Genomic DNA, 26,262 nt, shown 5'->3' with positions numbered 1-26,262 from the left:
CCATATACTGGTGGAGACAGGTTATTGTCATGATCAGTTACCTCTCACCCCACGTACACAGCTTTGCTGCTTATGACGAAATCACCAGATGCCACAATATAATACCGCACAGAATATTACTGATATACTGTAGATTTCACAAACTTTCATAGTGAACATCATCAAGGTGAAGCTAAAACAGTCAGTATGTACAGTATGCCCTGCCCATTCATCACTGGTAGCTGTATAATCAGTTGTAGCAGAGCTGGATTTGTTGAGTACATTTTCCTGTGTGCATAGCAATATCTCTGTAGGCTTTATCGGCATTTCTATAGGAAGCACTATATAGCAAGCTGTATGAATGTGGGGGTCATGATGGCGTCACAATAAACTCGTGGTGCCCCCCCCCCCCCACATCGGTGTATTAAAATGCCATTGAAGATAACGTTATACTCCGGTAAGGATGTCGGGGAGGAGGGCGCTGACATCCTGCACTGCACTGCTGCCTCCTGCTGCCTGTCAGACCTCATCTCCGTATACCTCCCCTGCAGCTAGAACTGATCTTTAGAATTGGTCTTTAAGGAGCATCTGATGTCACAAGAACCCGGAACCGGTCACATCGCAGAACATCACAGAAAGCGGCACAGAGAACGAGAGAGATTCATAAAAGTCCAAAGTGTCAGATTCAATAAACACCATCAGCATATATACAGTATCATCCTAACCACGGGAGAGTATAATAGTAGTTATATTCTTGTATATAGGGAGCAGTATTATAGTAGTTATATTCTTGTATATAGGAGCAGTATTATAGTAGTTATATTCCGGTATATAGGGGGCAGTATTATAGTAGTTATATTCTTGTATACAGGAGCAGTATTATAGTAGTTATATTCTTGTATATAGGAGTAGTATTATAGTAGTTATATTCTTGTATATAGGAGCAGTATTATAGTAGTTATATCCCTGTATATAGGGGGCAGTATTATAGTAGTTATATTCTTGTATATAGGGGCAGTATTATAGTAGCTATATTCTTGTATATAGGAGCAGTATTATAGTAGTTATATTCCTGTATATAGGGAGCAGTATTATAGTAGTTATATTCCTGTATATAGCAGCAGTATTATAGTAGCTATATTCTTGTATATAGGGGGCAGTATTATAGTAGTTATATTCTTGTATATAGGGGGCAGTATTATAGTAGTTATATTCTTGTATATAGGGGCAGTATTATAGTAGCTATATTCTTGTATATAGGAGCAGTATTATAGTAGTTGTATTCTTGTATATAGGAGCAGTATTATAGTAGTTATATTCCTGTATATAGGGGGCAGTATTATAGTAGTTATATTCTTGTATATAGGGGCAGTATTATAGTAGCTATATTCTTGTATATAGGAGCAGTATTATAGTAGTTATGCGAGGGGAAGAGACAGCCGATCTGCACCACTATCCAATGCTCCAGTCTCAATGGGTCCACGGACGTCAGTATGCAGGGTACACCGCGGTATGTATGGCTGGGTGCCGGGGGTGCAAGACAGTAGGGAAGAAATACGTAATGTATGAGGTAGATGAAGACAGCACTCACCCGGTATGAGACAGCTCACTTTATTCCATGGATAGCGGGTCGACAAAGGGGGCGTGTCCCCGAAATGGCCGTCCCAGTGCGGGTCCTTACCTCTCCCTCCCTGCTACCCGCTATCCATGGAATAAAGTGAGCTGTCTCATACCGGGTGAGTGCTGTCTTCATCTACCTCATACATTATAGTAGTTATATTCCTGTATATAGGAGCAGTATTATAGAAGTTATATTCCTGTATATAGGGGCAGTATTATAGTAGTTATATTCCTGTATAAAGGAGCAGTATTATAGTAGTTATATTCCTGTATATAGGAGCAGTATTATAGTAGTTATATTCCTGTATATAGGAGCAGTATTATAGTAGTTATATTCTTGTATATAGGAGCAGTATTATAGTAGTTATAGTCTTGTATATAGGGTGCAGTATTATAGTAGTTATATTCTTGTATATAGGGAGCAGTATTATAGTAGTTATATTCTTGTATATAGGAGCAGTATTATAGTAGTTATATTCCTGTATATAGGAGCAGTATTATAGTAGTTATATTCTTGTATATAGGAGCAGTATTATAGTAGTTATAGTCTTGTATATAGGGTGCAGTATTATAGTAGTTATATTCCTGTATATAGGAGGCAGTATTATAGTAGTTATATTCTTGTATATAGGGGGCAGTATTATAGTAGTTATATCCTTGTATATAGGGAGCAGTATTATAGTAGTTATATTCTTGTATATAGGAGCAGTATTATAGTAGTTATATTCTTGTATATAGTGTATATATATATATATTTATACATATTTTATCATTGTGGTTATTTGTTTGTGCATTCAAGAATGAAGTGCTTAAACTATCATGTAAATTCCAGATTGTTTTGGTTTCTTTGATATTTCTATAACCTGATATATTTATAAATATTTGCTGATACAGTCGCAGTTACTTCATAGTGACTCTTTCTCTCTCTCGGTGACTATGAGCAGTACTGTAGTTATAGAGCACTTTGTCCTCCTCGATATAATGGATGTGAGTTACAGTAATTGCCTCTTCACCTCATGCATTTCGCAGGTTTCTATGTTTGAATACACATTAAGGACACTTTCAGGCCTTATGTAAATACTATATACTCATTGTATCATGCTGAGCTCTGCAAACTTCCTTTATACTTTTTTTTCCCCATAAATGACTGCTGTCAATGAATGGAAATACCAGTTTACATTCCGAGGTGAAAAATCCTCCTACAGAAAACCCTTCTATCACTATAGATCAGGATAGAGATACGTGCTGCTGCTGGTACAGTAGATTAGATACAAGGCTATGGGGTGTTCCCATTCACTGACAGCAAGCAGAGATCTGAGCACAATGAAGAACTTTTCCCTATAACATGACTGCCCCTTTAAGGGGGGAGTCCTGCTGGTATCTGGAGATCTGTATCTTGTACTTGGATCGGATCTGTCTCCCTGTCTTGCTGGATATTTCGGGGCTGACATGTGTAATCTACATTGAATCGCCGCAGCCGTTCTACAAATTTCTTTTCGGAGTCGCTGCCAGAGAAGAAAACCTAAAACCCATCATGTCCGCGCCAACAGCTGCCTCCTGTCAGAGGGGGCCTGTCCATGACTGCATCCAGACCACTTAGGCTTCTTCCCCATGTCAGTGCATTAAGAATTTCCTGCCTACTGGACTGTATGCAGCAGAGCATCGCGCCAATCAGGTTCAGGGGGTTGTTGTGGTCTATATCGCACTGGCTGCCCATGTATACCTATTGCCTTCCATACCTGTATACATTTTTATGCAGTGAGCTCCCCCTAGTGGTGGCTGGAAGTGGGTAAAATTTCATACTTGCATTATATCATGGCTGTTAGGCCTCTTAAAGGGGTAGATTCACGCTCAAACAATTCCTTTAAGTCAACTGGTGCCAGAAAGTGGCAGAGATTTGTAATTTACTTTTATTAAAAAATCTCCAGTCGTCCAGTACTTATCAGCTGCTGTATGTCCTGCAGGATGTGGTGTATTCTTTCCCATCTGGAGAGCAGGAGAGGTTTTCTATGGGGATTTGCTGCTACTCTGGAGAGTTCCTGACATGGACAGAGGTCAGCACTGTGTCAGACTGGAAAGAATACACCACTTCCAGTCTGCACAAAGTGCTCTCTGCTGCCACCTCTGTCCATGTCAGGAACTCTCCAGAGTAGAAGAGGTTTTCTATAGGGATTTGCTGCTGTTCTGGACAGTTCCTGACATGGACAGAGGTGGCAGCAGAGAGCACTGTGTCACACAAATGAATACACCACTTCCTGCAGGACATACAACCGCTGTTAAGTACTGGAATACTGGAGTTTTTTTTTAATAGAAGTAAATTACAAATCTCTGGCATCAGTTGATTTGAAAGAAAATTGGTGAACAGTCCCTTTAATGATCCCTAATGCAGACTTTTTACAGTGCAGTAGCCCAGTACAGATGTTTCTTGTCAGTTGAGGATAAATGGGCTGTATTGGCCCTTTATATGCCATGGTCAATAGGGGCTGTGGCATCTAGGTGGTATCAAAAAGAAGGAGCTATTTCTACTATCCCTATTGCCATGTGACCCCGAAGCCATGTACAAGAGGGTGGCCACATACTTAGATTTTTATAGTGGAGCAAACAAGCAGCACAGAGTATTTCAGGATAGGAGTGTGCTTGTGTGAGGTGGTGACCTGTTCACTTATTTGACGTTAGTGAGGACAGAGCTATATGTTGTGGTGTCCTACCACGGGTGTTACAGTTGGATACACCCTTCACAAAAGTCTGTACTTATTGTACTATTGTGGTGATGAAAGTAGTACTAAAGTTCGCCACTAGATGTTGCTATATTATTTGTGTGTATTTGGAAGCCGCACAGCTGAAGGATCTAAAGGGTTATTGTTTTTCTGTAGACCCTGTAGACCAGTAGGAGTCTTGTTTTCTTCTCTCCTATCACCTCTCCTCTTATTTCTTCTGTCGCACTCTTCACCCACTCACAGCGCACGTTAGTTACGCTAGGGAAGTAAGTCACTTGGGTGGAGGAGGAGCAAAGGTCTTTCAAGTTGGGCATGGTGGAGGAAGGACGCAAGCTGGATAGCTCTCCACAGTGGTCCTATCTGGGCCCTGGCCCTCTGCCAGGTCCCCTTACCTTAAGTCAGTCTTAGCTAGAACCACGCATGGGAAGGATGCAAGACAGTACACCTCCACAAGTCTATTACTAGTAACGTTACAAAGCACTATGCAGTGTTAAAACCTCTTAGAAGAGGACAAGCCAGAGACAACCTCAACCCACGCCGAGGACAAGGAAAAGTTACAGTGCTGGACAGTATCCACAACAGAAGCCAAAGAGCTAGGAACTGATCTAGATAGAGCAAAGTTGCAGTAAGCCTAGCAACTTTATCTCGCAGTGCGGGTGTCAGCAGGGAACCCTCAGCATTCTGCTCGTCCCAGGTAACAAGGTCTGGGGCCTGTGTCACCCATTAGGAAGGTTCAGCCGAGTCTAGTGGGCATAAGGTGGTGTGAAGACTACGTAAAGGTCAATACACGGGCACAAGTATTCTTCTTCTTCTTCTTCTAAGTATTCTACCTCATCCTCCAACATCCCGGCAGAGCACAGTACTACATGTGTTGAGACTTTCGCGGCATCCTCCTCTCTGCTACTCTGCTTCTTCGTATCACTCAGCGCACTACCCAGTCAACACGACTGTATCATACACCACTTATACTACAGATCGAGTGGTTGTATTGTCAAGTATTTATTTGGATTTATTGTCAAGTGTGTTATCCAGTGCTTTATCTACTAAAACCTCATACTCTTCTGTATGACCTGCTGCACATTTGCTACTGTAAGTAAAACCGGCTTATCTACATTTAAGAGACTCTGTGATTTTTCGCTTTCCACCGACACAGCACACACCGTAACCTTGGGACACTTCTCCTTTCTGTGGTTGGTGGTTCTGATAGTCTGGGAGGGTCACTACACCGCTCTGGACATCCGTGATTACACTATCCCAAGGGACCCTGTGGCAGCCCGGCAGGACACTGACCACAGGGGAGAAGGGTACAACCGGCCTTTAAAAATAAAAGGAGGCGTGCCCTCACACCTGTGTGCCCACCAGGCACTGGCGTCACAAATTCACACTACAAGGTCCGGCTGTATCTTGGCCAACCACCTCTGGCTTGGAGTCACACCTTACCACCTAGCAGGTGACCGGCCGCTCCTCCCACACAATAACATCATCACCGGGGACTCACCACATATGTGATGGGGCAGGTGGGTAGATGGATGCACCACCAGGAAAGGGTAGTGTCCCCCAGCAGCACAGAGGATTTCAGGAGAGAGGTTCATTGATCTTGTGAGAGGTCACTTGTGCTATTTTTCACCTCTGTTGAAGAAAATTCTGTGCGCTGTCAGAAGGGCCGTATTGTCCACTCGGCACCCGTGGTCCGGTGCCTAGGGCGGAACCTTTCAGGGGGGCAGCACCAGGGAGCAGGAGGAAGAAAACAAACTTTTTTTTTTTTTAAATCTACCACCTCCAGTTCAGACTTGCCAGTAAATCTGGTGTCTTTTTGATGGGGGAGGGGGGTATGGCGGTATTGGTCAGGTCTGGTATGGCAGTGTTATCCAGTCACAGTATGGTGGTATTGATCAGGTCTGGTGTGGCGGTGTTATACAGTCACAGTATGGTGGTATTGATCAGGTCTGGTGTGGCGGTGTTATACAGTCACAGTATGGTGGTATTGGTCAGGTCTGGTGTGGCGGTGTTATACAGTCACAGTATGGCGGTATTGGTCAGGTCTGGTGTGGCGGTGTTATACAGTCACAATATGGCGGTATTGGTCAGGTCTGGTGTGGCAGTGTTAAATGTGACGTCTGGAGCTATTACCTACCAATCTACCAATCCTGTGGTGAGAATTCCATCAGACAATATGCAGACGCCTCTAAATATTGATTCAATGTGGAAAACTGTTTATGTTTCAAGCAGTTAAAAAAACATGAAAAATCAGATTCTGAAGCCACTCTCCCCCACGCTCCCCAAGATGGGGCGTCTTCAGGTTTAGCGCCTGGGGCAGCAGCAGCTGGTAATACGCCCTGGCTGTCAGGGGAGCCGCGACTAGTAATGATAATTACTGAAAACAAAGAATATTCCGGAATCAACACCGGAGACAAAACCCTGTGGATATACACAGCTGAGCAAACTGGACGCAGCTCATAATGGGGAAAAGACCTGAATCATTGTGTATAAAGATGCTGTATGAGCGGAGACAAGAAGCGGGGAGTCCTGGGAGGAGTGTAATGGCAGCAACACTGATTATTATGCAAGATTATTACCTGACATTATCAACAGGGGGCGCTCTGGCTATACCATGTATGTGCTGTAATGGGGGTACCATGTATGTGCTGTAATGGGGGCACCATATATGTGCTGTAATGGGGGTACCATATATGTGCTGTAATGAGGGCACCATATATGTGCTGTAATGGGGGCACCATATATGTGCTGTAATGGGGGTACCATGTATGTGCTGTATTGGGGGTACCATATATGTGCTGTAATGAGGGTACCATGTATGTGCTGTAATGGGGGTACCATGTATGTGCTGTAATGAGGGCACCATGTATGTGCTGTAATGAGGGTACCATGTATGTGCTGTAATGAGGGTACCATGTATGTGCTGTAATGGGGGCACCATATATGTGCTGTAATGGGGGCACCATATATGTGCTGTAATGGGGGTACCATGTATGTGCTGTAATGGGGGTACCATGTATGTGCTGTAATGGGGGTACCATGTATGTGCTGTACCATGTATGTGCTGTAATGGGGGTACCATGTATGTGCTGTACCATGTATGTGCTGTAATGGGGGCACCATATATGTGCTGTAATGGGGGCACCATATATGTGCTGTAATGGGGGTACCATGTATGTGCTGTAATGGGGGTACCATGTATGTGCTGTAATGGGGGTACCATGTATGTGCTGTAATGGGGGTACCATGTACTGTATGTGCTGTAATGGGGGTACCATGTATGTGCTATAATGGGGGCACCATGTATGTGCTATAATGGGGGTACCATGTATGTGCTGTACCATGTATGTGCTGTAATGGGGGCACCATATATGTGCTGTAATGGGGGTACCATATATGTGCTGTACCATGTATGTGCTGTAATGGGGGCACCATGTATGTGCTATAATGGGGGCACCATGTATGTGCTATAATGGGGGTACCATGTATGTGCTATAATGGGGGTACCATATAGGTGCTGTACCATGTATGTGCTGTAATGGGGGCACCATGTATGTGCTATAATGGGGGCACCATGTATGTGCTGTAATGGGGGCACCATATATGTGCTGTAATGGGGGTACCATGTGGCGGTCTTGGCTCTGATCTCCCAGTGGACATTCTAACGATATAGCTATAACCTGTGTTTGCAGTTACAGAGGTCGGACATTTGCTCGAGGTCTAGACCAGGTTTGTAGACCCTGCAGCAGGGATAGTGTCCCCCTCCTCCATACACATCTTCTCCACAGCTTTCAGGTTTTGAGGCTGTCGCTGGGGGTAACATTGGGTTTCAGCTCCTCCAAAGATTTTCTATTGGGTTCAGGTGTGGAGACTGGCGGCCGCTCCAGCACAATGAAATGTTTTTTATGGAAGCCAAAAATGCTGGAGTACCCCTTTAATTTAATAAAATGCAGAATAATTTTTTATAAATGTGATTATCCGGAATGTTCTATAGATTCTGTCTCTCACAGGTGACGTTACCGACCAGAAATATTACATCTCTCCATTCTATGTAGGAGGGAAAACATGCAAAATTGTCAACGTATCATATACTTATTCTCCCCTCTATAAGTCTATGAGGCTACATTGTCACAACTAGTGGCCAGCCAGGGAGAGGATAGCGCTGCTGCCGCCGTACACTCTTCCTAGCGACAGCTCCTGATCACAGCAGGTCCAGAGCAGGAAAGGTTTTCTATGGGGATTTGCTGCTGCTCTGGACAGTTCCTGACATGGACAGAGGTGGCAGCAGAGAGCACTGTGTCAGACTGGAGAGAATACACCACTTCCTGCAGGACATACAGCAGCTGATAAGTTTTGGAAGACTGGCAACATTTTCGATGGCGTTTTGTTACATTACGGAGCTGATGGAGCGCCAGCGTTCCTGGCATATCACATAACAGCAGCTTTACCTTTGTGCCCTGACTCCTGAATAAATCTGGGGATCGATTATTATGCCCGGCCCAGATACATACACTAAAATGAAGCCGGGAACCCAATCTTTTTGGAATAGAATTTAAGTAACAGCGCTATAGTGTAGATACAGCTGGCGCCAAGCTACACGATGGCAAACACAATTGTAGTCCTTACTGAAAAAGAAAATGTGCGCTGTCTCTTTAAGGAACAGCTCATTTAAAGGGGTAGTTAACCCCAAAAAGTTCTTTCAAATCAACTGGTGCCAGACATTTGTAGTTTACTTCTATTATAAAATCTCAAGTCTTCCAGTACTTATCAGCTGCTGGATGTCCTGCAGGAAGTGGTGTATTCTTTCCAGTCTGACACAGTGCTCTCTGCTGCCACCTCTGTCCATGTCAGGAACTGTCCAGAGCAGTAGCAAATCCCCATAGAAAACCTCTCCTGCTCTGGACAGTTCCTGACATGGACAGAGGTGGCAGCAGAGAGCACTGTGTCAGACTGAGAAGAATACACCACTTCCTGCAGGACATACAGCAGCTGATAAGTACTGAAAGACTGGAGATTTTTTTAATAGAAGTAAATTACAAATCTCTGGCACCAGTTGATTTGAATAAAACATTTTTTTGGGGAGTGAACAACCCCTTTAACTGGTAGAACAACTACATTTGGGTCTCTATTCTCCTTTAAAAGCAAAATCGACTTCACCCAAACTGACTCCTTGACGCTTCTGTGGTTCTGTTTTCTGCTTCCAGCAAAGACAATGAGACGACCTCCGCCAGTCACTTGTTTGGAGAGTCACATGTTGTATGCAGCTGGTCGTCGCATCTTGCGGAGTCAATCTAGTTCATTTTTATAAAAATATCACTATTAAATACGAGCGCCCAGCAGAATTATGAGTTCAGCTCTGGATGCGACTACAGTATACAGTTGGCCGTAAACAGGAGGTGATGAGTGGGAGTGATTGGACCGATCTGATCTCATTAATTTCTCTGAGATTAGGACATGTTTATGGGACAGTCTTCTTCTGTGTTTATGGTCCACTTAAAGGGACAGTCCAGTATTATCTATTATATAGTGTACTGGCTTCAGCATGACAGGAAGTGACAGGAAGTTGTGTAGTCCTCAATGCGGTGTGGTATTGTCTCCAGCTCTTCCCTTTCTCCCAAAACAAGATATCATACTCTGATGCTTCAGGCTCTTGTCTCTAAGATCAAGCCCCGCCCCCTGAGTGATGTCACTACCTCTGACCAGCCTCTGCAGCTTACATCACCATCTTCCGGTCATGTGGACATATATATACAGTGTGTATATATATATATATATATATATATATATATATATATATGAGGTGTGTATACAGCATGCTGTCTTGTGCTGAACAATGCCACAGACTGAGGAGCAGACAGGGAATGAATACAGCAGGTGCTGCAGATATACTGATTGTACAGCAATGGTCTGCTGTGAGAGGGGAATAGGGATGTGATTAAAAGCTGACGAAAGGACATGGTAGGGAAGAGTATTACTTACTGGAAAACAGAACTGGGGCAGGTGTATAAGCAATGCTATATGCTTCTATTTATGCCTGCAGCTGATGTCGGAGTATCCCTTTAAGACAGGATGTAACTCAAGATCAGATCAAGATAAGAAAAGCAAAATATTTACAAAATGACTTAATCACTTGTTGATACAATACACCCAATAAAGTGTTATAAAAGAGGAGTTCCCCTTTAAATTTTACTGACATTAAAGTGGAATACGACTATCCCTTTTTATTCTTCTTTTCAGCTTTTCACCCCCCCCCCCCCCAAGTTTCATGCACGAGCCGTCCTTCCTCCTGAACTCTGGACTCCGCTCGCTGATCACAGTCGGATGTTATAACCACCTGTGAGTTATTACGCACAGCGGGGGGGGTGCTGCGCCTCATGTGCGCTGGAAGACGGCCGTGTCATTTTTGGCCATTAGTGACCACATGTGCTGATGGTTTCAGCGTTCCCCAATCTCTTACAGGAGAACAATGGAGGTTCTGTCATTTGAGGATTTGCGCGGCTGGACGGCGAGGTCGCTGACACAAGAATCCGGTTGCTATGGATGTAATAATCCTCATTAGCGTCACAAAGATTGGAATGTGCTTGATGAGATGAACGCTACGCGTGGCTGCACGAGGCTGGCACGGTGACACCGAGAGTGACAGGCGGTATAGTGAGAGTGACGGGCGGTATAGTGTGAATGACAGGAAGTATAGTGATGGGCGATATAGTGTGAGTGACGGGCGGTATAGTGATGGGCGGTATAGTGAGAGTGATGGGCAGTATAGTGATGGGCGATAAAGTGTGAGTGATTGGCGGTATAGTGATGGGCGGTATAGTGAGAGTGACGGGCGGTATAGTGAGATTGATGGGTGGTATAGTGCGAATGACGGGAGGTATAGTGATGGGCGATATAGTGTGAGTGACGAGCGGTATAGTGATGGGCGGTATAGTGTGAGTGACGGGAGGTATAGTGAGAGTCACGGGCGATATAGTGAAAGTGACTGCGACAATAGTGAGAGTAATGGGTGGTAGAGTGTGAGTGATGGGCGGTATAGTGAGGGTGATGGGTGGTATTGTGAGAGTGATAGGAGGTATAGTGAGAGTGATGAGTGGTATAGTGAGAGTGATGGGCGGTATAGTGAGAGTGACGGGCAGTATAGTGACGGGCACAATAGTTAGAGTAACGGGTGGTAAATTGAGAGTGATGGACGATATAGTGAGCATGATGGCCAGTATCGTGATGTGCAGTATAGTGGGAGTGACAGACAGCATAGTGCCGGGCAGTATAGTGAGAGCGACAGACGATATAGTGAGAGTGATAGACAGTATAGTGATAGTGACGGGCAGTATAGTGAGAGAGCGACAGACGATATAGTGAGAGTGATGGCCGGTATAGTGATAGTGACGGGCAGTATAGAGATGGGCAGTATAGTGAGAGTGACAGGCGATAGAGTGAGAGTGATAGACAGTATAGTAAGAGTGATGGGCACAATAGTGAGAGTGAAGGGCGGTATAGCAAGAGTGAGGGGCGGTATAGTGAGAGTGAGGGGCGGTCATACTGATATATTGGATAGTGGTGTATTTTGCACGGAAAATAAATATTCCACTATTGTGTTCACACCAAATGGAGTGCAAACACTCATCTCCACTATCATTGGAGAAACGAACACAGATGGATGATGGGGCAAGTGGCTGAGCATCTCATACAATGTGGAATTTAAAGAGAACCCCTCGCCATGAAAATGTTACCTAAGACATCAGCATCATCTTATAGAGCAGGAAGAGCTGAGCGGATTGATATATAACTTTATGGGAAAAGATTAGATATAACTTGTAAAGAGTAAAGAGTCCCGTCCATTGAGTGACCCCGCCCACTGGACTCCTTTTCACAGAATGAGCAGAAATTTCCATCAACAAGTTACAAGTTATACTGAATCTTTTCCTATAAAGATATATATCAATCTGCTCAGCTCTTCCTGCTCTATAACATGGTGTCAATAGTTAGACAGCATTGTCTTGGTGTCCGGTTCCTTTTACCCAGGTGCATACATGGGTTCAAGGACAGTCCCAGTATAAGACTTGTAGTACCATAGTTTACCACTAGGCAACAGACACTGATAATAGACACTGTTTAACTACTGACCCACCAGGGCTTAGATGCATTTATTCCCACTGATCCACTAGGGATGTGAAGTGTTTTTTTTTTGTTTTTTTTTAAGCAGACCACTAGATATATAAGCCTGTTTGCTAAGTGGGCCGCTAGGGTCCAAATGGACCCCAAGTATTGTGACTTGTACAACAACTAGACCACCAGGGCTCATATTCCTTTTTTCCCACTAGACTACAAGGTACTGGATCATCAGAGCTCAAATGCTGCCCAGTTTCTCACAGATCCGCCTAGGGTTTGTCTGTTTAACCACTAAACCACAAGGGTTAATATGCTGCTATGCCCACAGGTCCACAAAGGAATTCCAGGACTCTGTTATTCTATGTGGATTGCAAGAGATGTGACACTGATTAACCACTAACCCACCTGGACTTAGATATTGTTATTCCTACTAAACCACAGGATATAGAACACCACCCAACCACTAGAATAACACAGTTTTAGGTGCTTTTTCCATTGGACTACAGGAGATGTGACATGGCTTACCTCTGGACCACCAGGACTCAGAGACCGGTATTCCTACTGAACCACAGGAGATAGGACTTAGCTTATTTAGCTCTGGATCAGTTTTTGGTGCTGTTATTTTCACTGGACTGTAAAAGGGATCAGATGCTTTTATTACCACTGATCCACAAAGGATGGGACAGGTATGGTAACTAGACTACTACGACTTGTGTTCTCACTGGATTGTAAATGATGTGACACTGCTTAACCACTGGGCCACCAGGGCTCAGATTTTTTTTATTCCTTCTAAACCTTATAAGATGGGACTCTGTTGACCACTGGATCACCAGTTGAAGATTTCCACTGATCTACAAGACATATGACACAGTTTACCTCTAGACCACCAGGGCTCAATACTGTTATTCACAACTAAACCACAAGGGATGAGACTTACTGCCTAAGGACTAAGGCAATTGCTTTTCTGCTTCAACTAAAAGATGTCATTTTCAGTAGATGACCACCTACGATCCATCACCGTTGTTCTCAGTGGACCACAAGGACACATAAATAACATGAAATGGTTAAAATAAATGTTACATTATACATAATCATTCATCACATTAAATAAAAGTTATATAATGAATCTGGCTTGTCTGGGTTTACCAATAAAACCTTATTGGGAAAGGTACCACATTAGAGATTGCCTTTACCACTGGACCACCAGGGATCAGAAACACCATCTACCATGGTGCTGCAGTCCCCAGGGGTCATTGCAAACTGTCTATTCTAGTAGAGTGTCCTGCAAGGGATAATGTTATTAGGCCTAAGTGCATTTGTGGGTATCATGATGGTGAATTGCACCGGGCCACCAGGGAACATACAATGATTTATCCACTGGATTACAAGATCAGCCTCTGCTGTTATTTCTAGGTGACTAACAAAAGATTGCTTATAACTCTTCCCCCACCAGGAAGCAGGCAATGCTTACCCCACTAGACCACCAAGACCTTCCCTCCTGGAAATAGATGGCAAATGCCGAGAGTTATATTACCTATGGCTTCCATGCCCTTCCATAGACAGAACACAGGCTGCCGCTGACAAGATACTACAGATTAGGATTTACTTCTAACAGTATCATGCCGATGAGAGTATATTGGGTGTTGTCTCCCTAAGCAGGTCAGTCTATACTGTAAACATCCAGCAGATGAATGGCGCACAGGGAAAGCGAATCAATCCATTGGCTCCACCCGGACATTTTTATTGTGTGTTTGCTGCTTATTTAACAAAGGCTGCGCCTCTTCCGTACTGTGATTTGTGGTATTTGCCATCTTAATATTGATCAAAGGCAACAATGTATACATGGGTTCACACCGGACGGATGGGCTGCAGACTTTACCTTGCAAAATCAGCAGCAACTGAGGACTGTAACATAGCTGTTGGGCAGCACTGGTGCAGCTACCATGGAGGCAGACCATGCAACTGCTATGGGGCAGGGTTTGGGGGCATTCTCAGTCCTTGCAAGTCTTAGGGTAGTATTCCACGGGCCGACCAGCCGACCGATCAACGATGTAAACAAGATCGGTGCTCGTTTACTGGGCCTATTCCACGGCCCGACAATCGTTTAGCGAGGGCTGCAGGGACATCGTTACTGATGTCCTTGCAGCCCTTGTTTCATACTTTACCTCACCAGGCTGCAGGTCTTCTCCTTCTCCCGGTCCCGCGCCGCAGCAGCTTTGGAGCGGCCTGTCTGAACTGACAGACCGCTCAGCCAATCACTGGCCACGGCGGTCCCGGACAGTGATTGGCTGAGTGGTTTGTCAGCTCAGACAGGCCGCTCCGAAGCTGATGCTGCCGCGCGGGACCGGGAGAAGGAGAAGACCTGCAGCCTGGTGATGTAAAGTAAGATATTTTCAAATCATCAGTCGCCCGCCACGCACCGCTATTCCACGTAGTGATGCGCGGGTGGCGACCGATGATTTTAGGTTTGAACCTAAAAGAAAGAGCAGCCGATGACAAGATCATCGGCTGATTGTTCTCTCTATTCCATGGAGCTATAATCGGGCCGATTCGGACGATTATCGCTCCGTGGAATAGGCCCCTTACTCTACAAGTCTTCAAAAGGTAACATGGGCAGCAGGTGACACCATTCCCATCTGGTCCCTCAGTCTCCTTCTCAACCTACAAGCCTACATTTCCTTAAAGGGAATGTGTCACACACTAAAACATGTTCTTTTATTCTAATCTGTTTCTATTTTTTTTATTAGACTTTTTGTAAATTGTTATAGGGGCTGTCATCTTGACTGGGCTGTTTTAACAGCATTTAGTAACATGCTTTACAGCAAGACTCATGGACATAGACAACAATAGACAGACTCTGTCCCCTTGAGATGAATATGAGACATTACTGAGCACGCTCTGTGACCTGTGAAGAGGTCATTCCACAGGGAACTGCTATTCTCTCCTCTATCTACTGGTGTCACATGATGCTGCAATGCTGTACACATAACTTTACTGCAGCCTCCTCTTATCACCACAGACAGAACAGGAAGTCTCAGCTTAGTTTTAGCCCCAGTGGTGAGAATGAAAACTGCAAGATATCAGGTTTATTTTATAATATAGATTAAAAAAAAAATTAAAAATAGAGAAAATGTCACCAGAAATTCTTTAAAAATATGTTTAACATAAAAACATTATTTACAAAATAAGTCACTTTCTAAACATTCCCTTTAAATGAAATGGGCAGCAGGTGGCAGCATTCTGGCCCCGCCCCTTGCCCCGCCTCTTACATTGTTTATATTGTATATACACTAAAGCAATATAACACCAGTTTCTAAAGTATACACACCCTTTAATGTATTGGCTTTTGACTAATCTATATAAACCGCCTGTTCCACATAAAAGTTCAGTGACGGCTCTAATCCCTTGCTCAGTGTGTACAGCGTTTGGCCTGATTGTATTATATTCTTGTAAAGGAGCGTAGTGTTTGGTCCCTTGGCTGATGGCAGCACATTACACAACCTCTGGCTGACTCTGCGGACTGAACTGGTCGGTTCCCAGGGAAGGTAAACACACAGCCATGTAATAAATATAGTAATGTCCTCTAAGAGAGATGTCGCTCATCAGGACTTTCACTCTCCTGACATATTCAACATTTATTCTTCACGCTTTTATGCTTTTCTTGAATGGAGTTTTTAGTTTCTACCACATTCCTGGTAACTACTACTGCCACCTCTGCTGGGAAAAATCTGATGGGTAAAATACAATCAGAAAAGGGGGTCAGGGGACTGAAAAGTGCTAGATACAGTCCAACGTACAAGAACGAGAATACAGTACAGTACAAGAATATAACTACTATAATACTGCTCCTATATACAAGAATATAACTACTATAATACTGCTCCTATATACAAGAATATAACTACTATAATACTGCTCCTATATACAGGAATATAACTACTATAATACTGCTCCTATATACAGGAATATAACTACTATAATACTGCTCCTATATACAGGAATATAGCTACTATAATACTGCTCCTATATACAGGAATATAACTACTATAATACTGCTCCCTATATACAGGAATATAACTACTATAATACTGCTCCTATATACAAGAATATAACTACTATAATACTGCTCCTGTGTACAGGGATATAACTACTATAATACTGCTCCTATATACAGGAATATAACTACTATAATACTGCTCCTATATACAAGAATATAACTACTATAATACTGCTCCTGTGTACAGGAATATAACTACTAAAATACTGCTCCTATATACAAGAATATAACTGCTATAATACTGCTCCTATATACAAGAATATAACTACTATAATACTGCTCCCTATATACAGTAATATAACTACTATAATACTGCTCCTATATACAAGCATATAACTACTAAAATACTGCTCCTATATACAAGAATATAACTACTATAATACTGCTCCCTATATACAGGAATATAACTACTATAATACTGCACCCTATATACAGGAATATAACTACTATAATACTGCTCCTGTGTACAGGGATATAACTACTATAATACTGCTCCTATATACAGGAATATAACTACTATAATACGAACTGGAGAGAATGGAACGGCTGCACATCCCATCTATGGCTGATACTAATGCCGCCAGGCCTATATTAAAAATCAACACCAGAGTGTCTGTATATGAATTGATCAAACCATATTGCCCCGTGTACCACCGCGCAGGTCCTCTGGTCCACACGGGTCCCTACGCTAACTCCACACCGTGTCGGTCAGCGACCGCCAACCCCGCAAAGCGTGCACGTGCAGGGAAGGGAGGCCATGGAACGGCCCTGCAACCCCAATGTCACAGGACCAGACCCAAAAAGCCCCACCAAAACCCAGCCAGCACCACCGGCGGGGAAGGCTGCCCCCAAACGACACAAGTATGGATATGGTATTACAATTACCATTGCTGCTCTCACAGAATGGGGAAGACATAGGGTCCGGACATGTGAGCACAGACATATCCTGCTAATTTTGGTCATGTGGGTCTTATAAAGGAGTGCTAGCTGTTCAGAGAGGGAGAATTGCAAAACACCCGACGAAGCGCCTCTGTAGGCGTGAAACATTTTGTTGCTCCTGCTGAACACACCTGCTTCACCATCTCCCCTCTCCCCGCCTAGCCTACTCTGATGTATCGGAAATTAACCACTTGCATCTTCAGTCCGGTGAGTGCGAGACTCTGTTTCTTGATCCTTGTTCATTTATCCTGCCTTTTTTGTCTCTGCACCGCCGCTCCACGGTTTGGATACAGTCTGTGTGCTATATACTCCAGTCCCGGGTTTCCCACATTGGATGTACCTTGTAGTTAGTGCCGGCCGGAACTCTCACCATACGTATAACTACTATAATACTGCTCCTATATACAGGAATATAACTACTATAATACTGCTCCTATATACAAGAATATAAATACTATAATACTGCCCCTATACACAAGAATATAACTACTATAATACTGCCTCCTATATACAAGAATATAACTACTATAATACTGCTCCTATATACAGGAATATAACTACTATAATACTGCTCCTATATACAGGAATATAACTACTATAATACTGCTCCTGTATCAGCCTCTCCCTGTATGACACATCTTTTGTATATGAGGTTGGTTGCGGCTCAGTGAATGTTTCTTCTTGTAGGTCTTGGATGCGGCTCTCCTTCCGGTTATATGAGGGGACGGGGATATGATCTCATGTATCACAGAGACGTCCAAGCTGTCGTTGACACTCACAAGTGTGTTAGGTTTGGCTATTAATACTGTGTATTTATGTCCCCTATTAATACTGATGACTTGGACCTGTGTAATGTGCAGGTATCTGATCCTATCAGAAATAATAGTCATATGGTGATATTTAAAGGGCCGGTACGCGTGTGATCACACGTCTCCTTTACATTTTTAGTCTGTACCGTTCCTTAAAATAAAAATTGGTAGAGAACCTTGAGATTTTTGGCCGGTGTTCCTGTTATTTCTGTTGTGTCTTCGCTGTGTTTATTTCGCCTTTTTCCTGCTATTGGCTTCAATCACAATGCAAACCACAAGTGCAAGTTTCCTTGTGGTGTTTGTGTGGTTTATTTCTTCACTGAAGACGTGTGACAGAGTATTACTATCAGCTCAGGCAGTCACGCGGTAGTTTTTATTTTGTCTCACTTGTGTTTTGTTTATCAATTTTTTAAAAATTAAAGAAATATTTAGTTTTTTAAATTTTCCTTGTAAAATTGTGAAAATATTTTTTATCATTTTACTTTTTTTTACTTTATTAACAGTAAAAGTCATCTAAAACTGTTTTTTTTTTTCCTGACACACTTTGTGCAAAAGTTTAAATTTTAGAAATTTGGAGAAAATTTGAAGTTTTTTGCTTATTGATTTGTAGGAATTATATAGACAGAAATGTACTATATCACTTAATCATGAGGACCCAAAGTGAGGATTCCTTCCCTAAGGACCCAAAGTGAGGACTCCTCCTATGAGGACCCAAAATGAGTACTCCTCCCACAAGGGCCCAAAGTGAGGACTCCTTCCACAAGGGCTCAAAGTGAGGACTCCTGCGACGGAGACCCATAATGAGGAATCCCTCCAAAAGGACCCAAAGTGAAGACTCCTCCTACGAGGGCCCAAAGTGAGGACTCCTCCTATGAGGGTATAAAGTGAGGACTCCTCCTATGAGGACCCAAAATGAGGACTCTTCCCACAAGGGCTCAAAGTGAGGACTCCTCCCACAAGGACCTAAAGTGAGGACTCCCCCCACAAGGGCTCAAAGTAAGGACTCCTCCTACGAGGACCCAAAGTGAGGACTCCTCCTACGAGGACTCAAAGTGAGGACTCCTCCTACGAGGACCCGAAATGAGGACTCCTCCCACAAGGACCCAAAATGAGGACTCCTCCCACAAGGACCTAAAGGGAGGACTCCCCCACAAGGTCTCAAAGTGAGGACTCCTCTGACGAGGACCCAAAATGAGGACTCCCCCAAAAGGGCCCAAAGTGAGGACTCCTCACACGAGGACCCAAAGTGAGGGTGAGGACTCCTCTTATGAGGGCCCAAAGTGAGTACTCCTCCTACGAGGACTCAAAGTGAGGACTCCTCCTACGAGGACCTGAAATGAGGACTCCTCCCACAAGTGCCCAAAATGAGGACTCCCCCACAAGGGCTCAAAGTGAGGACTCCTCTGACGAGGACCCAAAGTAAGGACTCCCCCAAAAGGGCCCAAAGGGAGGACTCCCTCCACAAGGACCCAAAGTGAGGACTCCTCTTATGAGGGCCCAAAGTGAGGACTCCTCCTACGAGGACCCAAAATGAGGATTCCCCCCCACAAGGGCCCAAAGTGAGGACTCCTCCCATGGGGACCCAAAGTGGGGACTACCCCCATGAGGGTCAGAAGAAGGGACTCCTCCTACGATGACCCAAAAGGAGGACTCCTCCCACAAGGACCCAAAGTGCAGTCGCCTCCCATGAGGGCCCAAAGTAAGGACTCCTCCTACGAGGACCCAGAAGTGAGGTCTTTGCTTTCTTCCTATGAATTCCGGACAGTCACTGCCAGTGAAATAAAATGTTACAGTATCTTGATGCTTTATGACTTTTTTCACTTTCTTGAAATACCAACATGAAGTAAGTTTATTTATTAGGACAAGGAAGATGTGAATTCTTCAGATACCGGTCATATATGGAAATATTCTAGGCGAGAGCCGCCGCCCCTGGACGTGCACCCCCCATCTCCCGTCCTGCAGTGACTGACGGCTTGTAATATTTTTTTGAACAGCTACGTGTTAGATTCTGCGGAGAACTCTACATCACAACCTCAAATGTGTCTGCCGTGCAGGGTCCATAGAAAGCCGGATGAGACGGGTCGCTATTGGATCTTTGGTTTCTAATAAACTCATTAGCTATGTGCACCTGTTACAGAGGTGGTGCCCTCTAAGGGTATAGCAGCATGTAGCTGTTTAAAGGGGTTATCCAGCGCTACAAAAACATGGCCACTTTTCCCCCTACTGTTGTCTCTAGTTCAGGTGCGGTTTGCAATTAAGCTCCATTTACTTCAATGGAACTGAGTTTTAAAACCCCACCCAAACTGGAGACAACAGTAGGGGGAAAGTGGCCATGTTTTTGTGGCGCTGGATAACCCCTTTAAGTGGACACAGGTTGTACTGTAATCCAATCTGTGGGAAAATCTACCTATAAGTGCTGGACATGACTAAACCTTTAAAGGGCACATCTCTCTTATCAGATGTTTAAAGGGTTAAAAGTGCAGATGCTTACAAAGCCCTATGCTGCCCCCATTGCTGCCAGAACTCGGGGGAGCTGTAAGCGGCTGCTGTCCTGCTATAAGAACTGGACTCACATAGACAGATTCTTGCGGTGGGTAAAGGAGCAAAGTCGGACAGAATGTTCCCATTGCAGAACGCAGTTCGGAGAAGTGTCGCAGTGTTGGCGATTCTCTGCCGCCACCCAGCACTGGGGGGGGTATGTACCCCAACTATACAGACATACAGTGCACTAGAACAATCCTCCTGTTCTGTTTGTTACAATGTATCAGTCTGGTTCACAATTTTTTTTTTTTCTCTATAAGGATTGTCTTGATTTGGTAGAAGTGTAACAAACCCTCAGCTGTGCGCAGTGTCAGATCTGTAATAGAATATTTTCCCTTTAAGCTGGCAGCAAGCAGAGCTATTAAAACAGCGCGGAAAGGAAGGTTTTTAGAAGGTTTGCAATTGTTAATGGAGTCAACCGGGCTTTGCTCTGCTTTGTTCCAGACACAGCGCCGCTCTGACCGTCAGTTTGTATGGGGTATTACAACTCAGTTTTCTTGAAGTGAATGGAGCTAGGATGTGATACCACACACAACCTGAGGGCAGGAGTGGCGCTGTTTCTGAAAAAAAAAAAATCTCCCTTTAACATGTTAACAGTTTTGATTGGTTGGAGTATTAAGACCCTCACGATAGATGTAACCTGTGCGCTTTACTCCCCGGCTTACCATTTCATCTGACTTGTTGTAAAAGGCAGGCTCCACTGTTAGTCTATGGATTTTTACATCAAGAGAGATTGAGTGGCGAGCCCAGGAGTGAAGCACACAGCGGTGCTCTTCTCCTGCCACCATCCAGCAGGGATCTCAGCACTGAGACACTGACCAATCAAAACTTTGGACACATCATAAGTTTTTTCAAGTGACAGTATTAAGGAAGTATAATGAAAAAGATGAAGACCATAGCTCCACATACCATCCTCTTAAGTCACTGACAGCAAGCAGAGGTCTTGAATCACATAAATCAGAAAGTTGTAAGAGTTTTCAGTATACAGTTGGGCTTCATTCACATTGAGCACTCACATCTCATACAGCAATGACACATTGAGCTGTGACCCCTTCTCTCCTAGAGGTCAGACCCCCATCGATGATCACTTTATCAGGTGGAAATATCCCTTCAAGTAAAGCCAATAGCTCAATAAACACTTCTATTAAAGGGGTATTCCAAGAACACTACCCACAGGACCCACCACGATCTCTGCGGATAGGGGACACGTTCGTTTTTCTTGGAATACCCCTTTAATTTCTCACATTTTTCAATATCTCTGCTTGCTGTCAGTGAATGGAAACATTCTTATTTATAACCTGGACAGACCTAGAGGAGGGATCTTAGGCTGCGTTCACATGCCGGAGGCTGGAAAAACTCTTCCTATCCATATGAATGGGATGGCTTCTGTGCAGGGATTTCTGTAAACCTCATTCAGATAAGGGAGACAGTGGCAGAGCAGATCAATAGCATCTGTCTGCCCCGTCCTGATGGTTTGTTACAGTGTAGCAGCGCAGTGAGTGTATCACAATGGACTGGATACGCTTATAACAAATAGATATTGTTGGGGGTTGATAGAATGTATCACATATCTAAGCTGCCCCCCCCCCCCTTACCTTACAGCAGGGTGGTCCTAGAATCAGATGCAGCAGAGTCAGTCCTGTAGATATTCACAGCAAGGTTAGTCAGATCCTCACATAGTGGGCACAGCACCCTCTGCAGACTGGGACCCTTGGAGTCTTCCTCATCCAGGGGCTCCTAGCACTTCTGGGCAGCGAGAAGGTCTGCTGCTTCCCTGTCTGCAGCTCACGCCCCCCCTCCCCTTTCTTACTCAGAAGCTGTCAATAGCTGAAGCCAACACATGGAGGAGTGGACCGCCCGCCGCCCTGGCTGCTGAGACTTGTCAGCTCTGTGTGTCCTGTAAGTCCTGGGGGCAAGAAAGTTTCCACATTGATAGAGTATAGTTTTACTATGGTCAAAGGGCCTGTGACGTCAGAATAGGGGCTGGTGTGTGCCACTATACTCCTCTACCAAAGTACAGGACAGGAAAGACAGGTGCAGGGCACCATAGCAAAGACTGTCACTGCTGAAGGTGCCCTGTAAAAACCCATTGGGAATCAATGAAGCTGCCACCTCTGTCCATGTCAGGGATTGTCCAGAGCAGTAACAACAAATCCCCAAAGAAAACCTCTCCTGCTCTCCAGACTGGAAAGAATACAACTTCCTGCAGGACATACTGACCAGCTGATCAGTACTGGAAGATGTGAGATTTTTAAATAGGAGTACATTACAAATCTCTGGCACTTTCTGGCACCAGTTGGTTTGAATGAAAAAATTGGGGGTAAACTATCCCTTTAAGCTCCGCTCTGAGCATTTAAAGGGGTTATCCAGTGTAACCAAAACATGGCCACTTTTCCCCCTCTTTTGTCTCCAGATTGGGTGGGGGTTCAAACTCAGTTACATTGAAGTAAATGGAGCCTAATTGCAAACCACACCTGACCTGGAGAAAAGAGAGGTGGAACAGTGGCCATGTTTTTGTAGCACTGGATAACCCCTTTAAGCAAATTATTTACATCAGCCCCATGGATATAAAGTAAAGATTAGTATGGAGAGGTCCCATTGTTGGTCCATAGGACAGTGCTGTGGGCATGCTCTGTGACCTGTGCAGAGATTATTACGTAGGAGGAAGGGGGCTGTTATAATCACCTATTGTAAATGGCATGATCCTGTATTATTTATATGCCCACGCCCCCTTTTACTGTGTCTGTGATAATAACTAGGAGACTACTAAATGATTTTCTGGGTATGCTCTGTGACCTATGCAGTAAATATTGTGCTATGAGAAGGACAAAGGAATCTGTGATCAACAAATATTGTGAATGACATGATCCCTTATTATCTATATACTGGTATTACCTTTCATTTTTATCCAACCTATGATGATAATAAATATGAGACTGCTGCAACGTTTTCTAGGCATACAGTGTGATCTATGCAGAGGTCAATTGGCAGGCAGGGGTTATAGGGGAGCTATGATATCATCGATTGTAAATGGCATGATTTTATATTATTTATATACTCGTCAGCTTTCACAGTAAAACCTATTAGTAATGATAAAGAGACTGCGGAAACATTTTCTGGGCATGCTCTGTGACCTGTGCAGGGGATATTGTGCAGGGAGGGGGAAAAAGGGATCTGTGATCATCAAATATTGTAAATGCACAATCTCTTATTATCTATATATCTGTGTTACCTTTCACTGTTAAGGAAAAGATTGCTGGAAAGTTTTCTAGGCATAATGTGTGATCTGTGCAGAGATCATTGTGTAGAGAGCTGTAATCATCACATACTTACTGTACTGTAAATGGCATGAACCCCTATTATTTATATATTGGTGTTAACTTTCACTGTGCTCCCGCCTATAATAATAATAAAGAGATTGCTGGAAAGTTTTTTAGGAATGATGTGGGATCTGTGCAGAGGTTATTGGGCAGGAAGATGAAAGAGGGAAGCTGTTATCATTGCCTGTTATTTCATTTACATACCCATGTCACCTTTCACAGTAAATCATTTCAGTGATGATACAGAGAGACTGGAAATATTTTTTGGGCATGCTCTGTCACCTGTGCAGAGTTAATTCTGCAGGCAGGGGGAGTATGGGAGCTGTGATCATTGCACAATGTAAATAGACTGAACCCATATTATCTATATACTTTTGTCACTTTTTACAGTACTTCTGCCTTATAAGTAGAGATGAGCGATTCCATCTTTTCCCATCACCCAGGGAGGAGTGGCAGGAAGCAGAGGAGACTTTAAAGCCTGCAGCCTGATGAGCAGAATGCACATAGGAATGTAGCGCTTCACTTTGTTCCTACTGTAGATTCACTCATCTCTAATGATAAGGATAAAACTGCCGAACAGTTTTCTGGGCATGCTGTGTGACCTCTGCAGATATCATTGTGTTGGGATGGGGCCTGTGATCATCAAATATTGTAAATGGTCTGATATAATTGTCTGTGTTTATAAGCAGTAAACAGCAAAAAAGATGCCTACGCATGCTGTGTGACCTGTACAGGGAGGGGGAGGAGAGTAGCTGTAACCATTATGTGCTCCGAAAGGCACGATCCCATTTTATCTATACACTGATGTTACCATCCTATCTATAAAGGTGTTACCTTTCACTGTAATCCTGTGTGTAATGATAAGGAGGAGACTGCTGGACCTTTTTTTAGCTAAACCCTAGTGGTCAAGATTTCAGAATTCATATAAAATATAGCGAGTGAAATAAAAAAGTTAAAGAAACAAAAATCACCAAAAATTCCTTAAAATACGTTGAACATTAATTTAAACAATAGATCATTTTCTGAATATACATTCCCTTTAAAAAAAAAATCATCCAAAATTCTTTCAAAAGACAAAAAAACCCCTAACGTTAATTGGAACATTTTTGGGACTATAGACGAGACATTTAGTTTTCCATAAAGAATTTCGGACAGTGTAGTGAGTGGAACGTTGTAGTGATAAGACGATGGGAAAATCACAGTATTGAGGATTCCGGAATTTCACCCACTCAGGAATTCCTGCCATCTGCCTATTTTCCATGTCAGATAGTAAAATAGAGGCCTTTTCCCTCCTATCGCCCCCCCATACGTGGAATGTAGCGGGCCGCAATATCACATGATGTAATGGGGCTCATTTTATATGGAGAAATCACATTCTATACACTTGTGCTGTAGATCAGTGTAGCTTAGTTTTATTGACTAGCTGAGCCACAAATGTAAAAGGGGCGGAGCCAAAATAATTCAAAAATATGAGTGTGGCCCCTTTAAATCTGGCAGGGCAGTATATGAAAAGAACAAGAGCGCAAATATACCTGACATTCCAACAATAGCTTCTTCTTTTTTTTTTGTCTTTAAATAATTTTTTGAAGAAATCAATAGTACAGGCAACTTTAAGAAACTTTGTAATTGGGGTTATTAGCCGAAAATGCATTTTTATCACAAAAAAGCAGTTTGAAGCTCTCCCCCCCTGTCTTCATGGTTCTCTTATGGAGAGGGGAGGGGTGGAGGGAGATGAGGCACCAAAATAGGACAACAAAGAGTTAATTTACAGCTACATCACCGGGCTATCTGCTCTGAAGTCAGCACTGACCTCTCTGACCTCTGAATACCGGCTTTCACACAGCTCCCACCGTGTAATCCTTTGTCCTCTGCTCTCTGCTGCCGACTAATCCCCCTCCCCTCTCCCCTCTCCATAGGTTACACATGGCTCAGCTGATGTAAAAGAGTGAAGATTTTCTGATAATGAGCAGTGAATGAGAGAGAGGAGAGGAGGGGGAGACCTGGGGAAAGTCTTTTTGAATACAGATAATGGCATATTTGCCTAATAAACCCAATTACAAAGTTTCTTAAAATCGTCTGTACTATTGATTTCTGGGGGGGAAAAAAAAAAAAACAATGACAGTTACACTTTAAACCTGCATGACTTTATTAGATAAACCCTCCCCAGTGAAGAC

The 26,262-nt window shown here is 43.6% G+C and overlaps 1 protein-coding gene across 1 annotated transcript in view; it reads right to left on the bottom strand.

Moving 5' to 3' along the window:
• The window catches only part of P2RY6 (pyrimidinergic receptor P2Y6), a 51,780-nt gene extending 29,270 nt beyond the window's left edge, over positions 1 to 22,510 (bottom strand). Inside the window, exon 1 of the mRNA XM_069969570.1 lies at positions 22,364 to 22,510. The gene's annotated coding sequence lies outside the window, so the exon portion shown is untranslated. The remainder of the gene's footprint in view (positions 1 to 22,363) is intronic.
• Positions 22,511 to 26,262: the final 3,752 nt, after the last annotated feature.

The sequence above is a fragment of the Dendropsophus ebraccatus genome, chromosome 5 (assembly GCF_027789765.1).
Source record: "Dendropsophus ebraccatus isolate aDenEbr1 chromosome 5, aDenEbr1.pat, whole genome shotgun sequence".
Classification (NCBI taxonomy): Eukaryota; Metazoa; Chordata; class Amphibia; order Anura; family Hylidae; genus Dendropsophus; species Dendropsophus ebraccatus.
This window is presented reverse-complemented; position numbering and strand designations above follow the sequence as displayed.